The sequence below is a fragment of the Anomaloglossus baeobatrachus genome, chromosome 10 (assembly GCF_048569485.1).
Source record: "Anomaloglossus baeobatrachus isolate aAnoBae1 chromosome 10, aAnoBae1.hap1, whole genome shotgun sequence".
NCBI lineage: Eukaryota > Metazoa > Chordata > Amphibia > Anura > Aromobatidae > Anomaloglossus > Anomaloglossus baeobatrachus.
The window spans coordinates 96210771-96238045 of record NC_134362.1 but is presented as its reverse complement, the minus strand read 5'-3'; the positions used below and the strand labels follow the sequence as shown (position 1 = coordinate 96238045).

At 48.1% G+C, this 27275-nt stretch overlaps 1 pseudogene; it reads left to right on the top strand.

The window, feature by feature from the left end:
• Window positions 1–2778: 2778 nt before the first annotated feature.
• On the top strand, window positions 2779–20895 carry LOC142254366 (uncharacterized; annotated as a pseudogene).
• The last annotated feature ends 6380 nt before the right edge of the window (window positions 20896–27275 follow it).

Below are 27275 nucleotides of genomic sequence, written 5' to 3'. Positions count from 1 at the left end.
ATCCAGTGGTCTTTTGGCGCGGCTGTGAAACCCATTCTCTACTACTCTCTGTTAATGGATTCCCAATGCGTTACTATTCATGCAACTGTTGTATGATTGCACGAAGAATGTTCCTTTTTCTCTTACAGAAGAAGCTCAACAAAGCTTTCAAAAGCTTAAGGAACTAGTGATTGATGCACCTGCTCTGGCACTACCAAACAATGATCTCACCTTCTATCTGTTTGTAGCAGAGCTTCAAGGATTTGCCGTAGGAGTACTCACCCAGAAGACGGACAAACATCACATAATCGGGTACTACTCCTCTCAACTTGAAAATGTCACCAAAGCAGCACCAACCTGTGTCCGTGCTGTTACAGCAGTTTCAAACATACTGCAGAAAGCATCTGAAATCTCACTTGATTTCCTGACTACCATTCTTACAAGCCATGACATCTATGCTATTCTCAATCAAGTGCAGCTGAAACACCTCTCCATGGCAAGACAAGTCAGACTTCAGTGCACGCTGTTGCTACCCCCAAACATCTCATTTGCTCGAGTTACAAGTCTAAACCTTGCTGATCTGCTGATCTTCACAAGTTTAGAAGGGGGGACAGAAGAGAGGACAGAAGAAGAGAGTGACAAACGTACCAGCGCACCATTTGATCATGATTGTCAGGAACTCATTGAACATGAGGCAAAGCCCCTGCACAATATTCAGACAACACCACTTACAAATCCAGACTTTGAACTTTTTGTGGATGGAAGCAGATATGCCGATGGCACAGGCAAGTTCCACACCGCATTTGCGGTAGTAACACTATATGCAGTCTTAGCCAAACAACCACTACCTCCGCGCATATCTGCTCAAGAAGCAGAACTTCTTACCCTCATCTGGACAATTGAGTGTCTGGAAGAACGAACAGCGAACATCTACACGGACTCAGCCTATGCACACGGCATTGTACACGATTTTGGCACTATTTAGCAGACTAGAGGATTCCTCACAGCGACAGGAAATCCCATCAGGCATGGAGCCTCAGTGAAGAAACTAATGGAAGTAGCCTTGATACCAAAGCAGCTAGCAATCATAAAGGTTGCTGCCCACACCAAGGCTCAAACACCCGAGGCAAGGGGAAATTGCTTGGCCGACCAAACAGCAAAACAAGCAGCCTTACTCCCTTTGAAGGAGACGGAAACAGTGTCAACGACGGAGGAAGAAATGCAGAACCTCTTTGAGACACAAGAAAAGGCCTCTGAGGAAGAAAAGGCCGGATGGCGGGCCAAGGGGGCAGAAAAGGTGGAGGGGATTTGGCGCCTAAACGGACTTTCCGTCCTGCCACGCAGTTGGTTCCCTGCCATTTTCCAAGTACTCCACTACCCTACACAAGGTAGCACAAACTCAATCATGAACCAGATGCAATCTTATTGGGTAGCCCCCGGCTTCAGACAATATGCCTCCCAGAGAATAAAAGCTTGTCATATCTGTCAACAGCATAATCCAGGCCAGCTAACTAAAACCCCGCAAAGACACATGCCAAAGACGTTTGCCCCATTTCAAAGAGTACAAATAGACAATATGCAGTTGCCAAAACATGGCATCTACAAGTTTGTACTTGTCTGTGTAGACCTCTTCTCAGGATGGCCAGAGGCCTATCCTGTAAGCTCAGCCACGGCCCGAATTACAGCAAAAAATTGGCCTGTGAGCTGGTGCCCCGGTTTGGACTCCCTGAAGTCATAGAGTCAGACCGAGGTACTCATTTCACTGGATAAGTTTTCCAGAACACTTGTGTCCTGTTAGGCATTCAGTCAGCCTTACACACGCCTTACCACCCACAGTCATCAGGGAAAGTGGAAAGGTTCGTCGGGGTCACGGTTTTTGTGACGCACATCCGGCATCGCTGGCGATGCCAGCCTGTGTGACACCTCCTAGCGATGCAGTATCGCTCACAAATCGTGAGTCGTGTACTGGTCGCTAGGTTCCATAATATCGTTTAATTTAGTTGTTCATCGTTTCCGTGGTAGCACACGCCTCTCCGTGTGACACCACGGGAACGATGAACAGCAGCTCACCTGCGTCATGCGGCCGCCGCCGGCTATGTGAAGGAAGGAGGTGGGCGGGATGTTTACGTCCCGCTCATCTCCGCCCCTCCGCTTCCATTGGCCGGCGGCCGTGTGACGTCGCTGTGACGCCGAACGTCCCTCCCACTCCAGGAGGTGGACGTTCGACGCCCACAGCGTGGTCGCACGAGAGATAAGTACGTGTGACGGGGGCTACCGACTTTGTGCGACACGGGCAGCGATTTGCCCATGATGCAAAAAGGATGGGGGCGGGAACGATCGATTATGAAATTGCACAATCGGTCATACCGTGTAAAGCAGCCTTAAAGCTCAAACTAGCCAAGCAGTGGAGAAGACTGGTAGACCATAGACAGAATGTCTCCCCATAGCTCTTTACTCTATAAGGACTACCCCGCAGGGAAAGCACAGGCTCTCATCCTTTGAAATACTTTTTGGTAGTGCACCCAGATTAGGATGCTACTTCCCGCAGGAGTTACACCTGCAATGTGATAGCCTAACATCTTATGTTGTTTCCCTGCAGAAGAGACTAACTGAAACCCACCAAAGGGTCTACTCTTCTCTACCTGATCCTGATGCCGTTCCAGGAACCCACTCCCTAAAGCCTGGTGACCGGGTCTACCTAAAGAAGCATGTGAGAAAGACCCTTGAGCCACGATTCGAAGGGCCTTTGACAGTCCAGCTGACCATTCCAACCTCCGTCAAACTTGAGGGGAGATCGACATGGTTCCATGCCAGCCACTGCAAGAAGGCCTAATACTGCTGATAAGTATTTCTATGTGTACTCCCTTTTTGGGGCCTTCTACACCACAGCAGAATTCATTTGAGACCCATCATGAAGTGTTAGCTGAAAAAAAGGAGATCACAGACTGCTGGATATGTACCCACGCACCTGTGACAGCCTCCTCCATGCCTTACTTAGCCATACCAGTCCCAATAAACGAAGTGTTCCAATGGGGAGGCTGTTACAATAGACTATCAGTCAGTGATACCAAGTATCAAAAACTGTGGAACACTAGTGTGCCCATAGCAATAGTTTGCTGGGTAGATTTTCCCTGCTGGCAAGGCAATCTTACTACTGGCCTTCCCGGAACCCAGCAATATTTAGCCTTTGAAGGGAGCAGCTGGGTACCCCGTAACTACACAAAAACACCTACTATGGGCAAGATTCCAACAGAAGGAATCAAAATAAGTTTTGGGCGAACCTCTGACAGTACAGATACATTTAAACCCTTGCTGTTAGAGAGACAGCTGCATGACTATGGGTTGGTATACAAATCAATATTTCCAGAAGGCACAAATGATACTTGTTACTCCCAACCCGGAAATTTATGGTGCAATGATTCTGACCCATATGTGCCTGGCCGAGAAACCTGTGGTGAACCGTCCACAGGGTATTGTAGTCCCCTAGGCCAACTTCCCGGATGGTGTATGCTCAGAAACATATCGGCCTTTATAGATATAGTACATAGACTCATATTACAACATTCTGCCATCTGGGATCTCCCACCGCAAACCTACTGGGTTTGTGGTCACAATGCCTACAAATGGCTACCAGTAGGAGTAAATGGCACCTGCACCTTAGCCCGTTTGACCCCTGCCACCTTCATTATCAACACCACTGATATACCGGCAGGGAAAATGCCTCTCCACCTACTGGTAAAGAGAGCGGCAGACAACAAAGACAGGCCTAGTGGCTGACCCCATGTGGTTCAAATGAGACATGTCAACAAATTTTTCAGTTCTCTTTTTATCTATCCCATGATAATGCAGATGTATGATAAGTTGGTGGACAGCACCAACTATCTTGAGGATCAAATTTTTGAGGTTCTCCAAGCAGTAAATAGTACTATTGCCATACAGAGACAATTAATCATTGTAACCAACCAACATACTTTGGTACTGAATTACCTCACTGCGGCCCAAGGGGGGATGTGCCAAGTAATAGGCCCCAGCTGTTGTCACTACATAGATCCAAAAGGAACCTTAAAAGCCCAAGCCAGTTTAACTGAGATACAAAAGCTGGGGAAAAAACATGATGAGGAGGTACTCAGAAGCTCAGATGCTTGGTGGAGCAATACCTTTTCAATGTTTAACCCCGTAAACTGGTTTAAGGGAATAGGGGGATGGTTCATGGGGATACTGCAATAAGTGTTCCAAGTGTTACTTTGTTTATTAGTTGCTTATGCAGTGTTCAAGTTGCTAATGGCTTTGTTTTCCCGCTGCTTGAAGCAATGTAGATACAATGATTATTCAGCACCCCTATGAAATCACTAATATGCTTTTTTCTCTTCTCTACTCTTTCCTCTAGAAATCACCTTGGCGTATCATGATGAGACTCCTATCGAGAGGCATGCAGGCAGTCCTCTGGGTGATGGATGTGGACGACACTCCCTGGGCAACCCGCGGCTCAGAAAGTATCTGGAGGCTAGACTGCTCTCTCTACAGTTCACAGCTTCTCGATGGCCCCCTGTCCATCAATCACGCCAAAAGGGGGGATTGTGAGGAAAGAGTTAACCTTTTTCACTGGTTAGAAAAATAATAGAAATTCATTCTCCCTTGCAAGAACAAGACCAGACTTATTTACGTAACAATCTCTGAGACCAACCTCAAGGACACAGAATGTTTTGACTTAGGGTACCTTCACACTTAGCGATGCAGCAGCGATCCGACCAGCGATCTGACCTGGTCAGGATCGCTGCTGCATCGCTACATGGTCGCTGGTGAGCTGTCAAACAGGCAGATCTCACCAGCGACCAGTGAACAGCCCCCAGCCAGCAGCGACGTGCAAGCGACGCTGCGCTTGCACGGAGCCGCCGTCTGGAAGCTGCGGAGACTGGTAACTAAGGTAAACATCGGGTATGGTTACCCGATGTTTACATTAGTTACCAGCGCACACCGCTTAGCTGTGTGTGCAGGGAGCAGGGAGCCGCGCACACTGAGCGCTGGCTCCTTGCTCTCCTAGCTGCTGTACACATCGGGTTAATTAACCCGATGTGTACAGCAGCTACATGTGCAGAGAGCCGGAGCCGGCAGCACAGGCAGCGTGAGAGCTGCAGAGGCTGGTAACTAAGGTAAATATCGGGTAACCACCTTGGTTACCCGATGTTTATCTTGGTTACAACCTTACCTCAGCTGTCAGACGCCGGCTCCTGCTCCCTGCTCGCTTCATTTGTCGCTCTCTCGCTGTCACACACAGCGATCTGTGTGTCACAGTGGGAGAGCGCCTTTGAAGAAAACGAACCGGGGCTGTGTGTAACGAGCAGCGATCTCGCAGCAGGGGCCAGATCGCTGCTCAGTGTCACACACAGCGAGATCGCTAATGAGGTCACTGCTGCGTCACAAAAAGCGTGACTCAGCAGCGATCTCGGCAGCGAGCTCGCTGTGTGTGAAGCACCCCTTACAAACAACTGAAAAACATCTTATTATGAGAAGAAATTTTATAGACTGTTATGGGAATAAAAGTCATCATGTTAATTTCTCTTGCTGGGAACATGTAATCCACGCCTTTAATGAATATGTATGTTGCATAGTTACGCCCTAATCAACTTTGTATAACTTTGAAATATAAACAAAATCAATACAGTTCTAATTGGGAGCCACACATCTCCAGGTCTTATGTGTATAACAGCGTCTGCCTGTTTTCATTGAGCTGGAATAGCAGAGGGGGGTTACCGGTACTCTCTCCGCATTCGGACATTGCTGGCAACAGCTGTGACCGTTAGGTCAACCTAACAAGAGTCAGAACGAGTCTCTGATATACATGTATTGAGCGCTCATGACCATTAGCTCTGACTTACAGTCAGTCAATAGCTGTGGTCAAAAGATGAGTGCAGTATGACTGAAGCAGTGTCGAGAAGAGCAGAGGATGGTGGTTGGTAAATATACTACTAGGAGCAGGGAATACAGGAGTGGTGCTCTCAAGAATTGAAAGTAAATATTTTACATTTGTTAAACCTAATTGTATTGTTTTATCAGCAAATTTGCACATTTTATACTTGTTACAACCACATTTAAAGACCTGTCTGGGACAATCATTTTTTTTATAACAATTGTCACTTTAGTAAAAAATTAGTGACAATACATTTCTTATGGATATTCCTTTTCCTTTTTTGGCTAAAAATCCACAGCCTTGTTTCAAGAATTTTTCCCAAGACCCCATCTTGATTTAAGATTGTCAACTTTCTCAAAATAATATATTGGATGGCATTAAACTGTTTGCAATAGGGAGTAGAAAAAAATTAAACAATTACTTTTCCTATTTTTCCCCTTTTTGGAACACTTTTCTTTATATAAAATTCCTTTCCTAATAGGCTTAGAATGTATTATATAAACTGTCACGCAATAAGGTCATAATTAGAACATTGTTGAATTAGTACAGATTCTTTCAACTGTAACGTAACCATTTCTCCAAACAGTATTTGGACAAATTGTATGTTTAAGATGACAACTGTCTGCTCTCAAAATAATGTTTCCTGAACAAAGTTTTATGTAAATAGTAGTAGCATGAACTTTATGTTGAATCATACTCCTTGTCTCATGTCCTGAATTTAATTTAGCGTTGCCCGGGATAGAAACTGTCTCTCTGTCTCTATCCCATCTCTACCAGTCTCTGTCTGTTTGTCTCTGTCTGTCTCTGTCTGTCTGTGTGTCTGTCTCTGTCTGTGTCTCTGTCTCTGTGTGTTTGTCTCTGTCTGTCTCTGTCTGTCTCTATCTGTCTCTGTGTGTCTGTCTCTCTGTCTGTCTCTTTCCGTGTCTGTCTCTTTCTCTGTTTGTCACTGTCTCTCTATATCCATATGTGTCTCTGTCTCTATCCATGTCTGTCTATGTATATCTCTCTATCTCTGTATCAGTCTCTTTGTCTCTCTCTATCTCTGTGTTTGTGTCTCTCTATCACAGTGTCTGTCTCTCTCTATCTCTGTGTCTCTGTCTCTCTCTATCATTGTGTCTTTCTCTCTCTATCTCTGTGTCTCTGTCTCTCTCTATCATTGTGTCTGTCTCTCTCTCTGTATAAATGAATTAGAAAGAGGAGCACATGTGAAGAATTTTCGGGGACAGTATAGTTGGGGAGAATGGAGCCGCTCACCTGGCGTGGTTGTGCACCCCTGTACAACTGCGGTAAAAGCGTGGATGATATGCTGTTACAGGTGCCAGGATGCTGGTCCAGATAGATCCGTCTGTGAAGACTGGAGCTTCACGGAGTGGTCATGTGACCGATCACCAGGGAACCTGCACGCCGCTAAACCTGTTAGCTATAAATGCCTCCAAAACAAAGCAGCTCCTGCAAGGGATCCTACACAGGGAAATGGATCAAGAAAGGTAATATCACGGTCCAAGGGAGCACTAAGGAGGCCAGGTTAAATGATGTGTTTTAAAAAATATTTTCCTTTATTTAATAACCTGCCACTATTGGCACTAGTGGCAGGTTATTAAATAAAGGAAAATATTTTTTAAAACTCACCTTTTAACATTACCTCCTTAGCGCTCCCTCGGACCCTGATATTACCTCTTCCTTATCTCTTTCTGTGTCTGTCTCTCTCCCTGTCTGTCTCTCTCTCTCTCTGTGTCTGTCTTTCTCTATCTCTGTGTCTGTCTGTCTCTGTCTATGTCAGTGTCTGACTGTCTGTCAGTCTCTTTCCCTGCCTGTCTCGTTCCAGGTCTGTCTCTTTCACCTTCTGTCTCTTTCCTCGTCTGTCTCCTTCCCCATCTGTCTCTTTCCCCGTCTGTCTCGTTCCAGGTCTGTCTCGTTCCATGTCTGTCTCATTCCATGTCTGTCTCTTTCCATGTCTGTCTCTTTCCAGGTCTGTCTCTTTCCAGGTCTGTCTCTTTCCTAGTCTGTTTCTTTTCTAGTCTGTCTCTTTCCCCGTTTGTCTCTTTCCCCATCTGTCTCTTTCCCCATCTGTCTCTGTCTTTCCCTGTCTTTTTCCTTGTCTCTGTCTCTTTTCATGTTTTTGTCTCTTTCCCTGTTTTTGTCTCTTTCCCTGTCTGTGTCTTTCCCTGTCTCTGTCTCTTTCCCTGTCTCTGTCTCTTTCCCTGTCTGTCTGTCTTTTTCCCTGTCTGTCTATGTCTGTCTGTCTGTGTCTGTCTGCCTCTGTCTTTTTGACTGTCTGTCTCTCTCTGTCTCTTTCCCTGTCTGTCTCTGTCTGTCTCTGTCTCTTTGACTGTCTGTCTCTTACTCTATCTGTGTCTGTCTGTCTCTTTCTGTCTCTCTCTATCCGTTTCTTTCCCTGTCTGTCTGTCTCTGTCTGCCTCTGTCTCTTTGTCTGTCTCTCTCTCTCTGTCTCTTTACCTGTCTGTCTCTCTCTATCTCTTTTGCTGTCTGTCTCTATCTATCTGTCTCTTTTCCTGTCTGCCTCTTACTCTGCCTGTGTCTATGTCTGTCTGTCTCTTTCTCTCTCTCTCTATCTGTCTCTCCACCGACATCTTATTACGTCACACATAAGCTTCTTATACTAACAATTTATTTTGTTCCTATAGCAAGCACTCATAGCTGCTATTAATAACCTATAGCTCGCAGCTCCATTGACTTTAATGGAGGCAGGTTTCTTGGAGAGTGACTGTAAATGTTTCCATCAAAACATAGTCAATGACGTTCCCTGAGTCACATGGAGTGTCTATTCAAAATTTTGTGATTGTAAATGCGACGGTGCGGATTCCTTTAGCAGACATACATACATACACACACACGCAAGCACGCACGCACGCACGCACGCGCACACACACACACACACACACACACTCAGCTTTATATATTAGATGAGGAAGGTGGTGTCTATAGACAAGAAAGTGTCTGGTCATTTTAAAAGAAAAAATTCAGTTCAATAAATCAGCAAGTAATAGAAATAAATTTATTATAGACAGATTAAAAAATGACAACATTATGGTTTAACCAACCTCACTTATCTCATTAGGCATGGAAGGTAGTTGAAATAAGTTGCTATCGATTTTAAATCAGTCCACATCAAATGTATTTTTACCTCTCCCTCACATCAAGCCTCTAGATCTTATGCTCAGCATTTCAGAGCACAATTACACGAAGGTCTTAGCATTGCACTTATTTGGGTGCCATCTCTTCTCTACTATCATGCAACTGGCAAACTGGAATTTTGATAGCTGATGAGGGATGTGTATCCCCTAAGCCCTTTGAAGAGGCTTCTACATATGTCAGTAGTGAGAACTGAGGCAACAGAAATGTAATCTCCCTCATATTTAACTTGGAAAACACACAAGTAAGTAATAATGATGGAGGAAGATCAGAAAATTGTAAATGTTCATTGTGGCTTTGTGGCTGTTGGGGACACCCAAGGTCCCTTTAACTTTCAGAAGAATGTGTAGGAGGGGGTAGAAGAGTAGCAGCAGGTGAATGAAGAGAGGGGTAATTGAATTATCACAGGCACAATCAGAGGATGAAGCTGAGAGCTAAACCAAAATTGATGAGGACAATGAAGATGGCCATGAAGATTAGCTATCACAGTTGTGTACTTAATGTGAACTAATGGAGTCCTCACTTGTGCTGGCAAACAAGGCCTGCTTAACTGCTTGCAAAATGACAGTCGTATCTTTACCATCAAGTAAAAGGATGATTATTGAGTACCATTGCTTTTAAAATGTAATTATTAATTATAAAAGCAAAAAGGGGGAATTAAAAAAAATTACAATCTGCCATTAACCCCTTCACAACCTATGACATACCGGTATGTCCTAAATCATGTTGAGGTAATCACCGCCGGCTGCTGCGATAAGCCAGTGGTGATCCCTGCACATGTCTGTGACTCGCCCACCCCAGGGCCTTAGGTGACTCGGTGTCGGGCCGGACTAGTCCGGGGTAGTCAGCGGTGACGGGGCCCAATTCCGTGACCCTGATGGAGTCAGTTAATGTGGCGGTATTGGGGAAGATGATAGTGTTAAAGTTTATATAAGATTCGTGGCGCCACCTGTGGTAATTTGCAGCTATGGAGCCGCAGCTGCTGGAAGAGACCTCCGGGGCTGATGTTATGGCAGCTGAGATGTTGCTTGCTCTCCACAGGTAGAGCGGGTACCCCGGGGCAACCATTGGTGCTTGGTAAAGTCTATGGTGTTTGTGGACAAGGTGCAGAATGAATTAGATGACACAGGGCTTGCAGTTTAGGTCTTTTACTCATTGTTTCAGTTGCTGCAGACAACCGGTTGCCCACGGTATGCTGGGATCCATTGTCCAGTGTCTCCGCCGATCCCGGGTAGTTCAGAGGTCAATACCGGTGCACCCCTCCTGTGTCTCTTTCCTGATTGTCTTCTCAGCCTCGACTATATTAGTGAACTGGTCTCGGCCTCCACTACAGGGCCTGAACAAAGAGGGCTAACCCCAGTTGTATCTTGCCCTCCTCACAGGGGGTCTGTGGCAGGCTGTGGCCCTGGGCGCTTGCAACCACCCTTGGACTTCGGTGTTACTTTATGAGGAATTGTCTTTCTTCCCTCTGTCTGGGGACCGTCCCTGAATGCAGCCAGATCCCTCCACTCGATCTTCCTGTGGAACAGGCCACGAGCCAATATGCCCTTCCGTGGCGCTGGAATACTTTCTTGCCTTCTTTAGGTGTCACCTGGGCCTAACTAGACCCCAGGATCTCCACCAGGAACTTCCTTCTGTCACTTTCTCCTGAGGTAACTACCTCCCTCTAATTCTCCCTCTCACAGACCACACTGAACTTGAACTTCCTGGTTCCCTTTCTACTCACACTTTCTGACTCCTCCCACACACCCACTGACTAGGACCCACACTATTGGTACCAGAAATGGGACTTATGGCCCCATGAGTACATCTATGGGGGTGGCTGCCACTATCCCTGACCCAGTGTATGCCTACCAATTGGTGTGTGCAGGTTTTGGTCTATGGACCGGCATATGACCTCATTCTTACCCAGGATGGGACATCACACCTCTGGGTGAGGTGCAATATCTCTGTGGCGACGGAAGCCTCAGGGGAGCCACACTCCCCCACAGCAAATCCCAGCACGTCCGCGGGCTGAAACAAAAATACAGTGGTGTTAACTGCAAAAAATTTTATATGCATTTTAACTGGTAAACATACATTTTTCATCCCTTTATGGGAGGCACTTTCACTTGAACGTTGCAAAAACATAGAAAAGAAAAATTTTGAGTCTTTGGTGCACTTTTACTGTCCAATGCAAAAGTGCTGCAGGCACATTCCCACCATAATTCTGGTAGGGAGCACAACGGGTGCAACTATATACATTTATAAAGTTCTGGCCACACATAGTCCAGTGGCCCAGTTGTCCATTAAACTACAATAAACCAGCCACTTATCGTCCATTGTAGCCTGGTTACTTATCAACACATAAAACACACAATATACACCTTGGCCACAAAAAGTCCAGTGGCCTGGTTACACATAAACAGTGGGGGAGAGGGGTCAATGACATCTTCAAAAAGAATGCGGGGCAGGATGATGAAAGGGTGTAATCTTCGAAAAGAACAAAAGGGCGGGGCGGTGCAGAGGGGACATCTTTGCAAAGAATGAGGGACAAACAGGGGCTATTTACAGTTCACAGAGTTCTTTTTCTTACATGTAGGGATGCCGCTCTGGTTCTGCTCCTGGTAGCAGGTGGGCGGTGGTCAGCATGGTCTGTGTCTGCTGGTCATAGGTGCTGACTGGAGTGGGACTGCAGCAAGCTGGTTCCACCGGGGCGGCTTCCTCACAGAGTATGTGTAAGTCTAGGGTGTACCACCCTCGGTTTCCCATTAACCGTGTGTATGCCACCAGGTCACCAGGCTGGACATCGTGCCCTGGGTGGCCTCTCTCCAAGTGCTCCTCAATATCCCGGCGGGACACAAATACATCTTTTCCCAGGCCGGGCTCCCGAATGAAGCCCCAGTCCCTCTTCAGATCAAAGTCCAGGGCTTGGCCCCTCCTAACCGGGTCATGGCTTTCCTTGCGGGACCTCCTGATTCTATACACCTAGGCCTGCGACTGGAACACGGGGGCATCCGCTACGTCTTGAGGAAAGAATGTTTAATCATAATCACAGATGAGGACTCTTTACTGTACGAGCAGTGAGACTATGGAGCTCTCTGCCGTATGATGTTGTATTGAGGGATTCACAAGTAAAATTTAAGCAGAGCCTGATCGCATTAATTGAAAAATATAATATTACCAGTTATGTATATTGGATTTTATGACAGGGTGTTGATCCAGGGAACAAGTCTGATTGCCGTATGTGGAGTCAGGAAGGAATTTTTTTCCCCATTGGAGCTTATTTGACACATTGGGTTTTTTTTGCCTTCCTCTGGATCAACATGTTAGGCTACGGGTTGAACTAGATGGACTTAGAGTCTCCCTTCAACCTTAAAAACTATGAAACTATGAAACTAGGAAACTATCTTTTGAGGCCAGGTTGGCGGCCTCCTTTACCCTCCTTTTCTCCTCCCGGTGTTCTCTCTCATAGCGGTACTGCTCGAGCTGCCGCTCGCATGCCATTCTCGTGGCGAGCGGCGTCTAGACAGGCAGCATAGGATTAACCAGTCCCCAATCACAGACCGCTGCAGCGTCCCAATCTATCCCAGGCAGGAACGCACCAGGTATGCCGGTGGGAGGGCTAAGTAAGGGACCCACTAGGTGGTCGGGGTCCGGACTGTCGAGGATGCTGTCTTCTGCACGGGGACCTGCGGCGGTGGGCCGAGATTCAGCGGGGTCAGCGGTGGCCTCCTGCAGGCCTGCAGAAGGGCCGGGCATCAGTGGTTTGCAGTGCCCTGGGCTCGGCCAGGTGGGGGTGACGTCTCCCTTACCCGGGTCGGTCGCAGCTTCTTGGACCTGTCGGCTCTCCACTTCTGACACCGCCTGGTGCTCATCGGCGCGTCCTGCTTCAGCCTCTCCGCCCTCTCGCCGCTCGATTTCCGCATGGAGTTTGCTTAACCGCCGGGTCAGCAGCTCCACTTCTACCTACATGATGTTCAGCTCCGGGTCTGCGTTCCTCTTCCCTTGGGTGCCTGGTCGCCAATACTCCGCCATTCTTCCTTCCCGGTTTTCGTTGGTGTCCACTCCACTCCAGTACTCGACCACACTGCTTGGCTGCACCCTTCTCCACTACGGATGCGGGGTCGGGGGCTGTACCAGTGCTTGGCGCCAAGCTGGCACCCAGCCCACCACGGCCGGCATCCCTCCGCCTATGATCCAGTACATTCTAGCAGTATTCTGGTCTGGCATCTAGGATTACTTTGCCAGACTTTCAGTCTCTTTATGCGCCATTTTTCAATCCTCCTCTTTGCATAGCGGAGGCGGGGATTATCTTCGCGCTCTTATTTCAGGCACGCCCCCCTTCTTCCCGCACTTAGCAGTTTTAATGGCGGCGGCAGTTTTTACACACAAGTGAAACAGTCTATTAAGCACATTTCTGTAAGGCACACGTCACCCGTATCAGCGGGTTTTGTTCAAATCCTGTTCGTGATGCCAGAAATGACTCGTCCACCCCAGGGCCTTAGGTGACACGGTGTTGGGCCGGACTAGTCCGGGGTAGTCAGTGGTGGTGGGGCCCGATTCCGTGATCCTGGTGGAGTCAGTTAATGTAGCGGTATTGGGGGAGATGATAGTGTTAAAGTTTATATAAGATTCGTGGCGCCACCTGTGGTAATTTGCAGCTATGGAGCCGCAGCTGCTGGAAGGGACCTCCGGGGCTGATGTTATGGCAGCTGGGATGTTGCTTGCTCTCCAGGTAGAGCGGGTACCCCGGGGCAACCTTTGGTACTTGGTAAAGTCTATGGTGTTTGTGGACGAGGTGCAGAATGAGTTAGACGACACAGGGCTTGCAGTTTAGGTCTCTTACTCATTGTTTCAGTTGCTGCAGACAACCGGTTGCCCACGGTATGCTGGGATCCACTGTCCAGTGCCTCCGCCGATCCCGGGTAGTTCAGAGGTCAATACCGGTGCACCCCTCTTGTGTCTCTTTCCTGATTGTCTTCTCAGCCTCGACTATATTAGTGAACTGGTCTCGGCCTCCACCACAGGGCCTGAACAAAGAGGGCTAACCCCAGTTGTATCTTACCCTCCTCACAGGGGGTCTGTGGCAGGCTGTGGCCCTGGGCGCTTGCAACCACCCTTGGACTTCGGTGTTACTTTATGAGGAATTGTCTTTCTTCCCTCTGTCTGGGGACCGTCCCCGAATGCAGCCAGATCCCTCCACTCGATCTTCCTGTGGAACAGGCCACAAGCCAATATGCCCTTCCATGGGCCTGGAATCCTTTCTTGCCTTCTTTAGGTAACTAGACCCCAGGATCTCCACCAGGAACTTCCTTCTGTCACTTTCTCCTGAGGTAACTACCTCCCTCTCCTTCTCCCTCTCACAGACTACACTGAACTTGAACTTCCTGGTTCCCTTTCTACTCACACTTTCTGACTCCTCCCACACACCCACTGACTAGGACCCACACTATTGGGACCAGAAAAGGGACTTATGGTCCCATGAATACATCTATGGGGTGGCTGCCATTATCCCTGACCCAGTGTATGCCTACCAATTGGTGTGTCTAAGTTTTGGTCTATGGACCGGCATATGACCTCATTCTTACCCAGGATGGGACATCACACCTCTGGGTGAGGTGCAATATCTCTGTGGAGACGGAAGCCTCAGGGGCGCCACATCTGCTGATTTGAACAGCAGAAATCTGCGGGTGGATCCGAGATCCACCCGCTCCTGTTATTCCCTTAGATCACGCTGTCAAAATGTGACATGGCTGCAGCGGGGAAAACACCTTTCCCTGCCACCATTAGAGGTTCCATGATGCAATCACGGGGAGCGGATTGTTGCCATGGTATCGACAAATCAAGTGATGACTCCTGTCGCTATCATAGCGTAGTTCTTCTTAGAGCCAACAGAGCAGCGATTCTAAATGGAATGCTGCATTTCTGCTGATCAGAGCTGTGCAGTTCAAATCAATCCCCATTCACCCCATTGAAAATGAAACAATAAAAAAATTAAAAATATAAACACATTTCGTATTCCTGTGTTCAGAAATGCCCGATCTATCAAAATATGAAATCAATTAACCTGATCGGTAAATGGTGTAGAGGTAAAAAAAAAAAATTCCAAACGCCAAAATTACATTTTTTGGTCGTCAGAACTTTTGAGCAAAAGACAATAACAGGCGATCAAAACGTAGCATCTGTGCAAAAATTGTACCATTAAAAACGTCAGCTTGAGCCACAAAAAATAAGGCCTCATTGAGCCCCAAATCCTGAAAATGAGGACACTACGGGTCGTGGAAAATGGCGCACAAAGTGTGCCACTTTTTTTGGACAAACTTCTGAATTTCATTAACCCCTTAGATAAAAGTAAATCTATACATGTGCGGTATCTACGAATTCATATCAACCTGACATCAGTTTTACCAAATAGTGTACACGTTGAATAAAATACCCCAACAACTATTGTGCAACTGCACTTTTTTTTGCAATTTTTCCACACTTGGAATTTTTTTGACATTTTTGAGTACATTATATGAGAAAACTCATAATTTCATTTAAAAGTACAACTCGTTTTGCAAAAAACAAGCCCTCATATGGCAATATTGAAATATTGAAGGAAAAAGAAAAAGGGTACGGCTCTCAGAAGAAGGGGAGCAAAAACGAAAAACGGAAAATCGTTCGGTCATGAAGGGATTTAAAAGAAATAATTATTGAAACATTTGTCGCGGGCGGGGAGGACGCCGCCGCTGCTGGTCGCTCGCCAACGCTCGGGTCCGGCGCTGCTGCGGCTGATCGGTGGCTCGAGCGGTGGGCCGGATCCGGGGACTCAAGCGGTGCTCCTCGCCCGTGAGTGAAAAAGGTGGTTGGTTTGGGGGATTTAGTCCGTGACGCCACCCACGGGTCGTGGTGAAGATGGGCACCACCGCTGCTGGTGACGGGGATCCCGGGAGCGATGGTAGGGAGCAGCTGGGATGTTGTTTTCCCCCTCCGTGGGTAGGGGTCGGTGGTCCCGGGGCCCGGTGATGTGATGGGGAGGCAGGGTTGGTGAGGTGCAGGGTTGCAGGGACAGCGCAGCGTGGTGCCGGATGGCATGGGTGCACTCACTCAGTAAGAGATGCACAAAGTCCTCGGTAAACCAAATGGCTGGATGGACGGGTCCCGCAGCCGGCTGCAGTGTCTCTCCCCGGACAGGTGATGGCGGCTGTCTTTCCCTGCACCTTGATGTACTTGTTTGACTACTATGGATCCCCAACGGTAGTCCGCTCCCCAGTGTATGGATGCCAGAGGAGACTGTTTGCCCGCAGGCGCTGGCCCTTGGGTTTTTAGCCTTAGCCGGTAGCTGTATACCCTCACGGTGTGGGCGGTTGCCTTCTATCGGGTCTTTGGCTGTTAGGAAACCCCTGGGGTTCCGGTCACACTCGGATTTGACTATTGTCGACGGCTCCAAGCCTGGTTGGGGTCCGATGGCCCTGCCTGTGTGTGCTGGCTTCACTTCGCTCCCCGGTCGGTACCGGCGGGCCAACGCCCAACCCCGGTCCTATGGTTCCGCGTTGCTTCACCACTCCTGCAGATGGCCACCACCGTCTGCCAACCTTGCTGTCAGTGCCTGGGCCACAAACCCAGACACACAAGTGCTTGCTCCTCTCACTGCAAACTCCTAAACTGTTCTCTGACTTCTCACTTTTCCCGCCTCCAGGCCTTTGAACTCCTCGGTGCGTGGGGCCAACCGCTTGGCTCCGCCCCACCTGGTGTGGACATCAGACACTGGAGGGAGGCAACAAGGGTTTTGTGTTTGGCTGGTGTCACTGTCTAATGGGGTGGGGGCGTTTGTGTGTTATCTGTGACGACCTGGCTAGTCCAGGGCGCCACTTTCCCCCTTGGTGAAATGCAGACCGTCCGCGGGCTGCCCGTCCATCACCGGTTTTATTTTTTTTCAAAAACTGTAAAACATATAAATAACATGTAAACATTTTAAACATATAAGCATTTTTGTTAGGACACTTCAACGTTGCACATATAAAAACATTTTTAATAATGATGGACGGACGGATGTCTTCCGCTCTCCCACCCAAGCAACCTGGCCCTGATGCTGCCCCTAAGAAGAGGGCAGCACCCCTTGACCCCAGTCCAGGTTCAGGCTGCCCGAGCGGGAACGGGTTCGGTTACTCGCACCCGGCTGTCACTTCAGGGGACCCCACGTCCAGGGGGACCCCTGACCCCCGGAGGATAGCTACCGGTCCTGGTGGTGGCCAGGCCCCAGCCTTCTCTGCTGCGGGCCCTTCTTCCAATCTGGCTCTCCGGAGGCGGCAACGGTTTCCATCCCATAAAACTATTTACAAGCCCACCAGTTTGTGGGTGGCCTGCCAGTTCTCGGCCATGTCCATGAGTAGTCTCTCATGCAGGTGGTAAAACTCAGAAAGTCCCTCCGGGGAATACTTTCCAGCAACGGCCGGAATAATCAACTGGACAATCAGATGAAGATCACGGTTGATTAATGTCATTCACTTAAACTGCTGAGGGTCCAAACGGGGACAACTGCTTGCAACGGCGGACCACTGCCACTACTTGAGGTCGTACTCCGCCAAAACCTCTTCCAGCTCCACATCCGGATGGCTTGGTGGAGGAGGAGGGGGCTGGGACCGCATCTGCTCACTGCGGCTCTTCCTCTGCTTAATGTCCAGGGCGAATCAGCCCCTCTCCCCGCAGTGGCGGGTGTAAGTCACCAGGTCGCCCGGCAATAGATCGCGACCTGGGTTGCCCGTTGGAAGATGCAAGTTAACATCGCGGCGGGCCACAAACACTTCGGCCTCCAGGCCCGGCTCATATATGAATCCAAACCCCCTCCGCGTGTCGAACTGTCGGACTTGGCCTTCGTACACCGGGCCCCGCACCCGAAAGGTGGCATGGCGGAGTGCATCTTTTTCTTTAATCACCCTCGCCATCACTTCGGCCCTCTGCTGCTCCCTGGCAGCAATCTCCCGGCCCAACGGGTTCGGTTCCCTGTCCCAATAAGGGGCGTTGGCAGACCCCTGTGCCCTGATCAGGCCCCGCTGGACCGCGCCCACAATGGCCACTACCGGTACTCTTTCGTGGGGGTCCTGCGGTGACGTGACCTGTACTGCTGCTTTGTAGTGGCGGCTCGGCGCAGCCTAAGCCAAGGCGGGGGATTCAGGGTCAGTTGGCCTCACCGGTTGGGCCTTCGGGCCGGCAGCGACCGGTTCTTCCACGGCCGGGTGGACTGCCGAAGCCGGGACGGTCTCGGGTGCGGCCACTTCCGTGGCCGACGGCTTCTCATCGCGGACGGCTATTTTCTGCGGGGCCTTCCATGGTAGCGGGAGGGACACAGGCCATTCCCGAACAATGCCCCCAGGCCGGTCCTCTAGGGCGGACGGGTTGGGTTCCGCTACCGGTGTTGGGGGTAGCGGACCGAGCGGAGGGGCAACAGCAACCGGTACAGATGGCGGGGGAGGCAGGAGGGTGAGCAGGCGCAGGCCAGGCCCCTCAGCCGCAGCGGCCGGTCCCTCTCGGACACAGGGGCGTGGGTCGCTTACCCGCTCCTCCAACTCTGCCTCCACCTCGCGTCTCCGCACAGCCGCCACCACTTCCTCCATCTCGGCCACCCAGCGCTCCATCAAGAACCGGACCTGTGCTTGAAGGTGGCAGCACATCTGTGCGGTCCGGGCTTCCACCGACGCCGCTGTTCCTGGCGTGGGCTCAGGGATTTCCGCGGTGCCGGACGGACGGGACATCGTACGCGGCCGTGTTCCAGGAACCAATCGTTTGCAGAGTCCTGGCGTCCACGCTTTTATAGCCTCGGCTACATTAGGCAGACACACACACGCCCCCCTTTGGTTCTCTTCAGCACTTCCGTTTGTTGGGGCGGGGCTTCGCTTTCGCGCCTTCCCTGCTCGGAGAAGACGCTCGAGCGGGAGATTTTCGTGCCAAGATGGCGGCGCTTCAAAATTTTCGGCAGGACACCGCCGGCGGAGATCACAAGGCGCACTTCCACTGGTAAGTAGAGGGGTTCAATCCTGTTCGTGACGCCAAGTTGTCACGGGCGGGGAGGAGGACGCCGCTGCTGGTCGCTCGCCAATGCTCGGGTCCGGCGCTGCTGCTGCTCGGTGGCTCGAGCGGTGTGCCGGATCCGGGGACTCGAGCGGTGCTCCTCGCCCGTGAGTGAAAGGGGTGGTTGGTTTGGGGGATTTAGTCCATGACGCCACCCACGGGTCGTGGTGAAGCCACCGCTGCTGTGATGGGGAGCGATGGTAGGGAGCAGCTGGGATGTTGTTTTCCCCCTCCGTGGGTAGGGGTCGGTGGTCCCGGGGCCCGTTGATGTGACAGGGAGGCAGGGTTGGTGAGGTGCAGGGTTGCAGGGACAGCGCGGCGCGGTGCCGGATGGCACGGGTGTACTCACTCAGTAAGAGATGCACAAAGTCCTCGGTAAACCAAACGGCTGGATGGACGGGTCCCGCAGCCGGCTGCAGTGTCTCTCCCCGGACAGGTGATGGTGGCTGTCTTTCCCTGCACCTTGATGTACTTGTTTGACTACTATGGATCCCCAACGGTAGTCCGCTCCCCGGTGTATGGATGCCGGAAGAGCCGTTTGCCTGCAGGTGCTGGCCCTTGGGTCTCTAGCCTTAGGCCCTGCCTGTGTGTGCTGGCTTCACTTCGCTCCCCGGTCGGTACCGGCGGGCCAACGCCCGACCCCGGTCCTACGGTTCTGTGTTGCTTCACCACTCCTGCAGACGGCCACCACCGACTGCCAACCTTGCTGTCAGTGCCTGGGCCACAAACCCAGACACACAAGTGCTTGCTCCTCTCACTTCAAACTCCTAAACTGTTCTCTAACTTCTCACTTTTCCCGCCTCCAGGCCTGTGAACTCCTCGGTGGGTGGGGCCAACCGCTTGGCTCCGCCCCACCTGGTGTGGACATCAGACACTGGAGGGAGGCAACAAGGATTTTGTGTTTGGCTGGTGTCACTGTCTAATGGGGTGGGGGTGTTTGTGTGTTATCTGTGACGACCTGGCTAGTCCAGGGCGCCACACATTTTTACAATGTAAAAAGCCTAAAGAGTTAGCGCAGCGTGCTTTATTAAATAGACAGTTGGATACAATAGGTTATTACTGTCCTTTTGCCCAAAGTCAGATAATTTGAGGTCACTGACATTTTTAAGGCTGTATTTGGGGGGGTTTAAAACAGTCATAGGAGACTTCAGACTGTTATACATCTTTTCTTGGTAATTATAGGCTTTGCAATATTTTCAGTTTGCGATTAATCAATTATCTGTTAGTCAAATTATTTTTCTAAATTTTCTACTCTAGCAAATATGATAAGATTCATTCATCTCTACAAGTACTTATTAGATGAATAAAAATACCTCAGAATCTGTTCTGGCAAGTTAAGGCTCCATCACACACAGAGATAAATCTTTGGCAGATCTGTGGTTGCAGTGAAATCATGGACATATTGTTCCATTTGTACACAGCCACAAACCTGGTACTGATTGTCCACAATTTCACTGCAACCACAGATCTGCCACAGATCTGCCACAGATCTGCCACAGATCTGCCACAGATCTGCCACAGATCTGCCACAGATCTGCCACAGATCTGCCACAGATCTGCCACAGATCAGCCACAGATCTGCCACAGATTTATCTCTGTGTGTGACAGGGCCTTTAGTCTATATCCCGTATTATGGTGAAGGCACAGGTTCTCTTCCGGGCTTCAAGAAGTATTCATAAAACTTTTAAAAAGTCCAGAACTCCCAAAAAAAAATCTTATTTCTCTATTAATACACTTTAAGAACTACTCATGTCAGGCTTATGCATTTAACACATTATGCTTTTAATTATAGACTGTCTATGGTGAAGAGAAGTAACACATGAAATGCATAAGACTGACATGCTCTGGTTTTAACATGTATTAATAAGGAAATTAGCTTCTAAGACTGCCATATTTTGTAAAGAATTCATTAAGAAGCTTATTTATAAATAGAGATGAGCGGATCCGTGGAAGTTTGGCTCGGTTGGTTCAGCCCGCGTTTAGATAAAGTTTGGTTTGGGATCCAGAATTGACCTGAACCCAATGGAAGTTACTAAATGGGCAGTTTGGGTCTCTGCCTACATGGAATCATCCATAAACAAATCACTTTTGGGAGTGGGTGGGGTTTTTCCATTTTTTTCTTTGCTGCAGATTACATCCAATCATGCTGTTGTTATTCCCAGTGTGAGCAGATTAAATACAGCAAGCGGCTCACACTGGGCTGACCATCGAGCGTACCCGACACACCCTGTTAGTAAATTGCGGGTAGAGGAGGTGGAGTGAGGAGGAACGCGGGAGCAGCCAAGGGTATTTTTGTTAGGGAGGGAGGGACTGAGGTGTTGTCAGCATGAGCTGTCTCGCGTGATCAACCTCAGTTCCTGACCTTAATGGGCACTTTATTTAGGTCAGAATTGTTGGCATCTACTTTCTCCCACCTATGCCATTTTATGACATCATCGTAGAATAAATGCACATGCTCACGGAACTGGAAGAAATAAAATGTCCAGATGAATGATAAGAGAATCAGCACATTAGGTTGCATTAATTTAGGTACCCAGCATCACCAAAACGGAGTGAAGTAAGAAAAAAAAAGAAAAAAAAGGTTTTATGTACATTTCTGCTCCTATATACAGGAATGTACACTTTATATGGCAGAAAAGTAGTGCATTAGTCAGTGACTGTACAGTATGTATATCAAACAACTCTAAGCCGACTCTGTGAAAAGTCAAATGACAATTTGATGACAAAGAAAAGCAACCGTTGCAACCTTTGTCCCTGTATGCAAAGTCACCCACTATTTTAATTAGTTTTCAAAAGAAATTTGCTCAAGGAGCCTTTCTAACAGGTCTATTTTGATCCCAAAATCAATGGGGGAAATAAATATTTGATTCCTTGCTGATTTTGTAAGTTTTCCCACTGACAAAGACATGAACGGTCTATAATTTTAAGGTTAGGTTAATTTTAACAGTGAGAGATAGAATATCCAAAATAAAATCCAGAAAATTCCACTGTATAAATGATATCAATTTATTTGCATTTTGCAGCGAGGAATAAGTATTTGCTCCCTCTGGCAAACAAGACTTAATACTTGGTGGCAAACCCTTGTTGGCAAGCACAGCATTGAGACTTTTTTGTAGTTGATGATGAAGTTTGCGCACATGTCAGGTAGAATTTTGGTCCAGTCCTCTTTGCAGATCATCTCTAAAACAGTAAGATTTGAGTCTGTCGCTTGGAAACTTGGAGCTTCATCTCCCTCCATAAGTTTTCTATGGGATTAAGGTCTGGAGACTGACTAGGCCACTCCATGACCTTAATGTGCTATTTTTGAGCCACTATTTTACTGCCTTGGCCACTCTGCTGCTTCGCCTTTGTTGTTCTCTTTCATATCCAGCGCTGAAGTCTGCTACCAGCTTCAGCATTGGCTATGGAAGAGGACGTCACACGTGGTGGGAGTGGGGTAAGGTGAGAACAATTGTTTATATTTGTTGGAAAAGAGCCACAGAACAGGGACATTATTACTGGAAGGGGCCCAGGAGGGTGCACCTTATAACAGGATGAGGGACTTATATTACTGGAAGGGGACCAGAATGGGAGACATATATTACTGGAAGGAGCCAAGGTTGTAAGACATAATACTAGAGTGTAGACATAAATTACTGGAAGGAGCCCAGATTAGGGGACATTACACCAGGAAAATGCCCAGGATAGAGGACATTATACCTTAAAAAGGCCGAAGATGGGAGACATTATTACAAGAAAGGGGCACATAATGGGGGACATTATTACTGGAAGGGGTCAGGTTCGGGAACTTACAAAATTACAAAATGGGGACATTGTTACATGAGGGGGAAAGTATATGTGTTCCCTGGATCTGGAATGCTATAAGGGTGCAAACAACTTACAAACATACAGGTGAAAACCCAGGTCCAAATTTGCCCAGGAGTCCATCTGACTTGAGTTATGTGTCACGCACGGAGTAGGAGAAGTCTGTATGCACCACATGATACACACATTCAGACCAATGGGTGTCTGACACACTACAAAAAACACTGGAGACACTTTAGCAATGGTGGACCCTACGGCTAGGGAGAGGGGTGATAGCACAACTCCTGAATAGAGATGAGCGAACCTCTATAGGCTCAAGTTCGACTTGGTTCGTCGAACGGAGGCTGTGTTCGAGTTCGGTTCGGCGAGCCGTTCGACGAACCTCTCGAACCCCATTGAAACCAATGGGAGGCAAACACAAACACATAAAAACACATTATAAATGTACACATACAGTTAACTTACATGTCCCCGCGATGCATCCTGCACTCTGTCTCCCAATGCTTTTCCTTCCGATAATCGCTGCGTCCTCCCGGTAACCAGCACCAGCATAGGACCTATCGTGACATCAAAATAGCCATGTGAGCAGTCACGTGTCTATTATCTCATTGGCTAAAGACTGGTCACATGGCTTTTGATGTCATGCTAGGACATATCAGTGCATCTCTCCAGTACGCGGTGATCGTTTGTGTATCTCCGTGTACTGGTGACATGCTCTGGCACACGGTCGACTCCCCGTTCTGCTTCCCGGTTCCGTTATTCACCAGCTGCCACAGCCGGTCAATAACGGAGATCACTGTTGCTATAGCAACAAGCCTGTCAGCGGTGACGTCACTGCTTACAGGCAGCAGCTTCTGGTCACTCACGGAGTGAAAAGACTGCAGTGCACGGGGAACAGCAGCGTCTTCCTCCCATGCAGCGCTGCTGATGTAGCAGAGCTCAATGGGTTGAAGGAGAAAAAAGACAGAAGAGCAGGATCGTGGAGGGATAAGAGGGCGTAATAAACATGGAGTCTCTAAGTGTGTTTGTGTATTTATTTCTATTAAAGTATTTTTTCTCTGTGTGGTGTCTTTTTTTTAACCCTTTATTGGAGATTCTTAATGGCTGGGTCAAACTTGCCTGACATTAAGAATCTCTGACTTAATACTAGCTAATAAAACAAAGCTAGTATTAACTCATAATTACGCAGCAAGCCACCTGGCTCCAGGGCTGTTGGAAGAGTTGGATACAGCTCCAGATGATGGCGCTTCTATGAAAGCGCCATTTTCTGGGGTAGCTATGGATTGCAATTCGCAGCAGAGGTGCCCAGAAAGCTCGGGCTAACCTGTGCTGCGGATTCCAATCCCCGCGCTGCCTAGTTGTACCTGGCTGGACACAAAAATGGGGCGAAGCTCATGTCGATTTTTGTTTTAATTATTTCATTAAATTCATTAAATAATTAAAAAAAAGGGCTTCCCTATTTTTTTTGTTCCCAGACGGGTACAAATAGGCAGCTGGGGGTTGGGGGCAGCCGTACCTGCCTGCTGTACCTGGCTAGCATACAAAAATATGACGAAGCTCATGTTATTTTTTGGGGGGGGGGCAAAAAACTCCTTCATACAGTCCTGGATGGATAGTGGAAAAAGGTTTTTTGCCCAGCTCACCTGTGCAATGGAAGCCAGTAATCCTGGGCTGTGCACGGAGAAGAGGTTTGGAGAGCCAGTCCATGTGCATTGAAAGTGTTTAAGGGATTTCACCAGCACAAAACTCCAGGCACTTTGTTCTTTAAAATAAAAACTTCTTTATTTTCTTATCATTAAAAAGTCCATGCTATAGTGGTCAAGCCCATATCAGAGAGGACGCGTTTCGAACATCCAGTTCTTATTCAGTCTCTAAACCATCTAGTCACAGAACTGTTTAAAAAGGGCTGAACCCAAACATGTGATCAAATGCAAGGAGAGAGCAAGACAATTACAAAAACATTAACCCCTTAAGTTGGATCACTCCATATAATGCCATAACACTTATATACATACATATTATTTAAGCAAGATCAATACGCAAACATCAATTCATTTCTTTTATTTAGACCTTTAGGAAATCTTGTGCCCATTAAAAACATCCATTTTATTTCTCTCTGAAAGAGGATATCTTTCAAATTTCCACCTCTTCTAGGTAGTTTGATTTTTTCAATGGCATTGACTTTCATGCCTTTCAAATCACCTGCATGTGCGTCGCGAAAATGTTGAGACACTCCTGATAATTTTCTTGTGGTGGCATTATTCACATCATAGATGTGTTCAGATATCCTCTTTCTGAGAGAACGACAAGTGCTGCCTATATATTGTAACTGACAAATAGTACAAGATATTAAATAAACCACATGGTCTGAACTGCAGTTTATGAGTGACATTATTTTATACGTTTTTTTATCAGTAAATGAAGAAAAATCCTTCACATTTAACATATAACCGCATAGTCCACACGATCTGTGGCCACATTTAAAAGAGCCTGTGCTGGGTAACCAATTGCCGGTATTTTTTTCTTTTTTAGTGGAATCACGTGTGGATTTAGTGGAATCATGTGTATCAACACAATCATTATACGAGGGGGAAAAGGAAATGAATATTGATAATAGTAATTTTTCTGTTATAAACATGTCGGCATGCATTTTAAACAGTAGTGAAATAAGTGTTTTGAAAAGGGGTTTAAATTTTGTTCCCAATAAGAGGTTTGATCTTTTTAAAACAATATTAGATGTTAATAAGTTCATCCGAAAATTAACAGTAAAAAAACACTTCTTTCAAGATGAAAATGGGTCTAATGCTCCTAATGTTTCAAATGCATCAGCCGACACATATTTCTCTCCTATGTCATTCAAAGAACAAATGGCTGTACAAAGTTTGCATGATTTGTCAAGTGATAGTGGTGCCAGATCTAATTCACATTGTGCGGTTTCCCACTTTAATGTTCCTAATCCAAGTTTTTATCCCATCCCTTCGATGTGTGATCAGATGACTGATTTCCAGAATATAGTAGAAAAAGAATTAACTACTCTTTCTCAATTACAAGAACCTATGGTTCAAAATTTGTCTAAGGCCCCCTTCACACGTCCGTGAAAAACACGCACGTGTGTTACGGGCCGTTTTTCGGGTCCGTGTCCCGTTTTTGTGTCCGTTTTTATGGTCCGTGTGGCACCTGTGTGAATTGCGTATGCTAGCCGTGTTTGTGTGCAGAACGTCCGTGTGTGCGTGTGGAATTAACGTGTATGTGTACGTGTAATGTCCGTGTGTAATGTCCGTGTGTGTGATGCACAATGTCGTTTATAAATGTCGGCTGACAGCAGACAGAGTTGCGCGATGAGAATGAACTCGGGTGAACTTCACCCGACTTCATCCTCATACCGCGGCTCTGTCTGTGTCGAGTACTGATTAGCGGTCACCTGTGAAGGATTCACCGGTGACCGCTAATCCCCCGAGTGACTGAAGTGTCCCCCCCTCTCTCATACTCACCGATCCCCGATCACCGGCGCTGCACGGCATTCACACTGCTGCGGCGGCTTTTACTATTTTGAAAAAGCCGGCCGCCCATTAAACAATCTCCTATTCCCTGCTTTCCCCGCCCACCGGTGCCTATGATTGGTTACAGTGAGACACGCCCCCACGCTGAGTGACAGGTGTCACACTGCACCCAATCACAGCAGCCGGTGGGCGTGTCTATACTGTGCAGTAAAATAAATAAATAAATAATTAAAAAAAAACGGCGTGCGGTTCCCCCCAATTTTAATGCCAGCCAGATAAAGCCATACGGCTGAAGGCTGGTATTCTCAGGATGGGGAGCTCCACGTTATGGGGAGCCCCCCACCCTAACAATATCAGTCAGCAGCCGCCCAGAATTGCCGCATACATTATATGCGACAGTTCTGGGGCTGTACCCGGCTCTTCCCGATTTGCCCTGGTGCGTTGGCAAATCGGGGTAATAAGGAGTTATTGGCAGCCCATAGCTGCCAATAAGTCCTAGATTAATCATGTCAGGCGTCTATGAGACACCCTCCATGATTAATCTGTAAGTTACAGTAAATAAACACACACACACCAGAAAAAATCCTTTATTAGAAATAAAAACACACACATTCCCTGGTTCACCACTTTAATCATCCCCGAAAAAGCCCTCCATGTCCGGCGTCATCCAGGATGCTCCAGCGTCGCATCCAGCGCTGCTGCATGGAGGTGACAGGAGCTGCAGAAGACACCGCCGCTCCGGTCACCTCCACGCAGCTAATGAAGACATCCGTGTGATCAGCTGCTGTCACTGAGGTTACCCGCTGTCACTGTGACAGCGGGTAACCTCAGTGACAGCTCAGCTGATCGCACGGCTGTCTTCATTAGCTGCGTGGAGGTGACCGGAGCGGCGGTGTCTT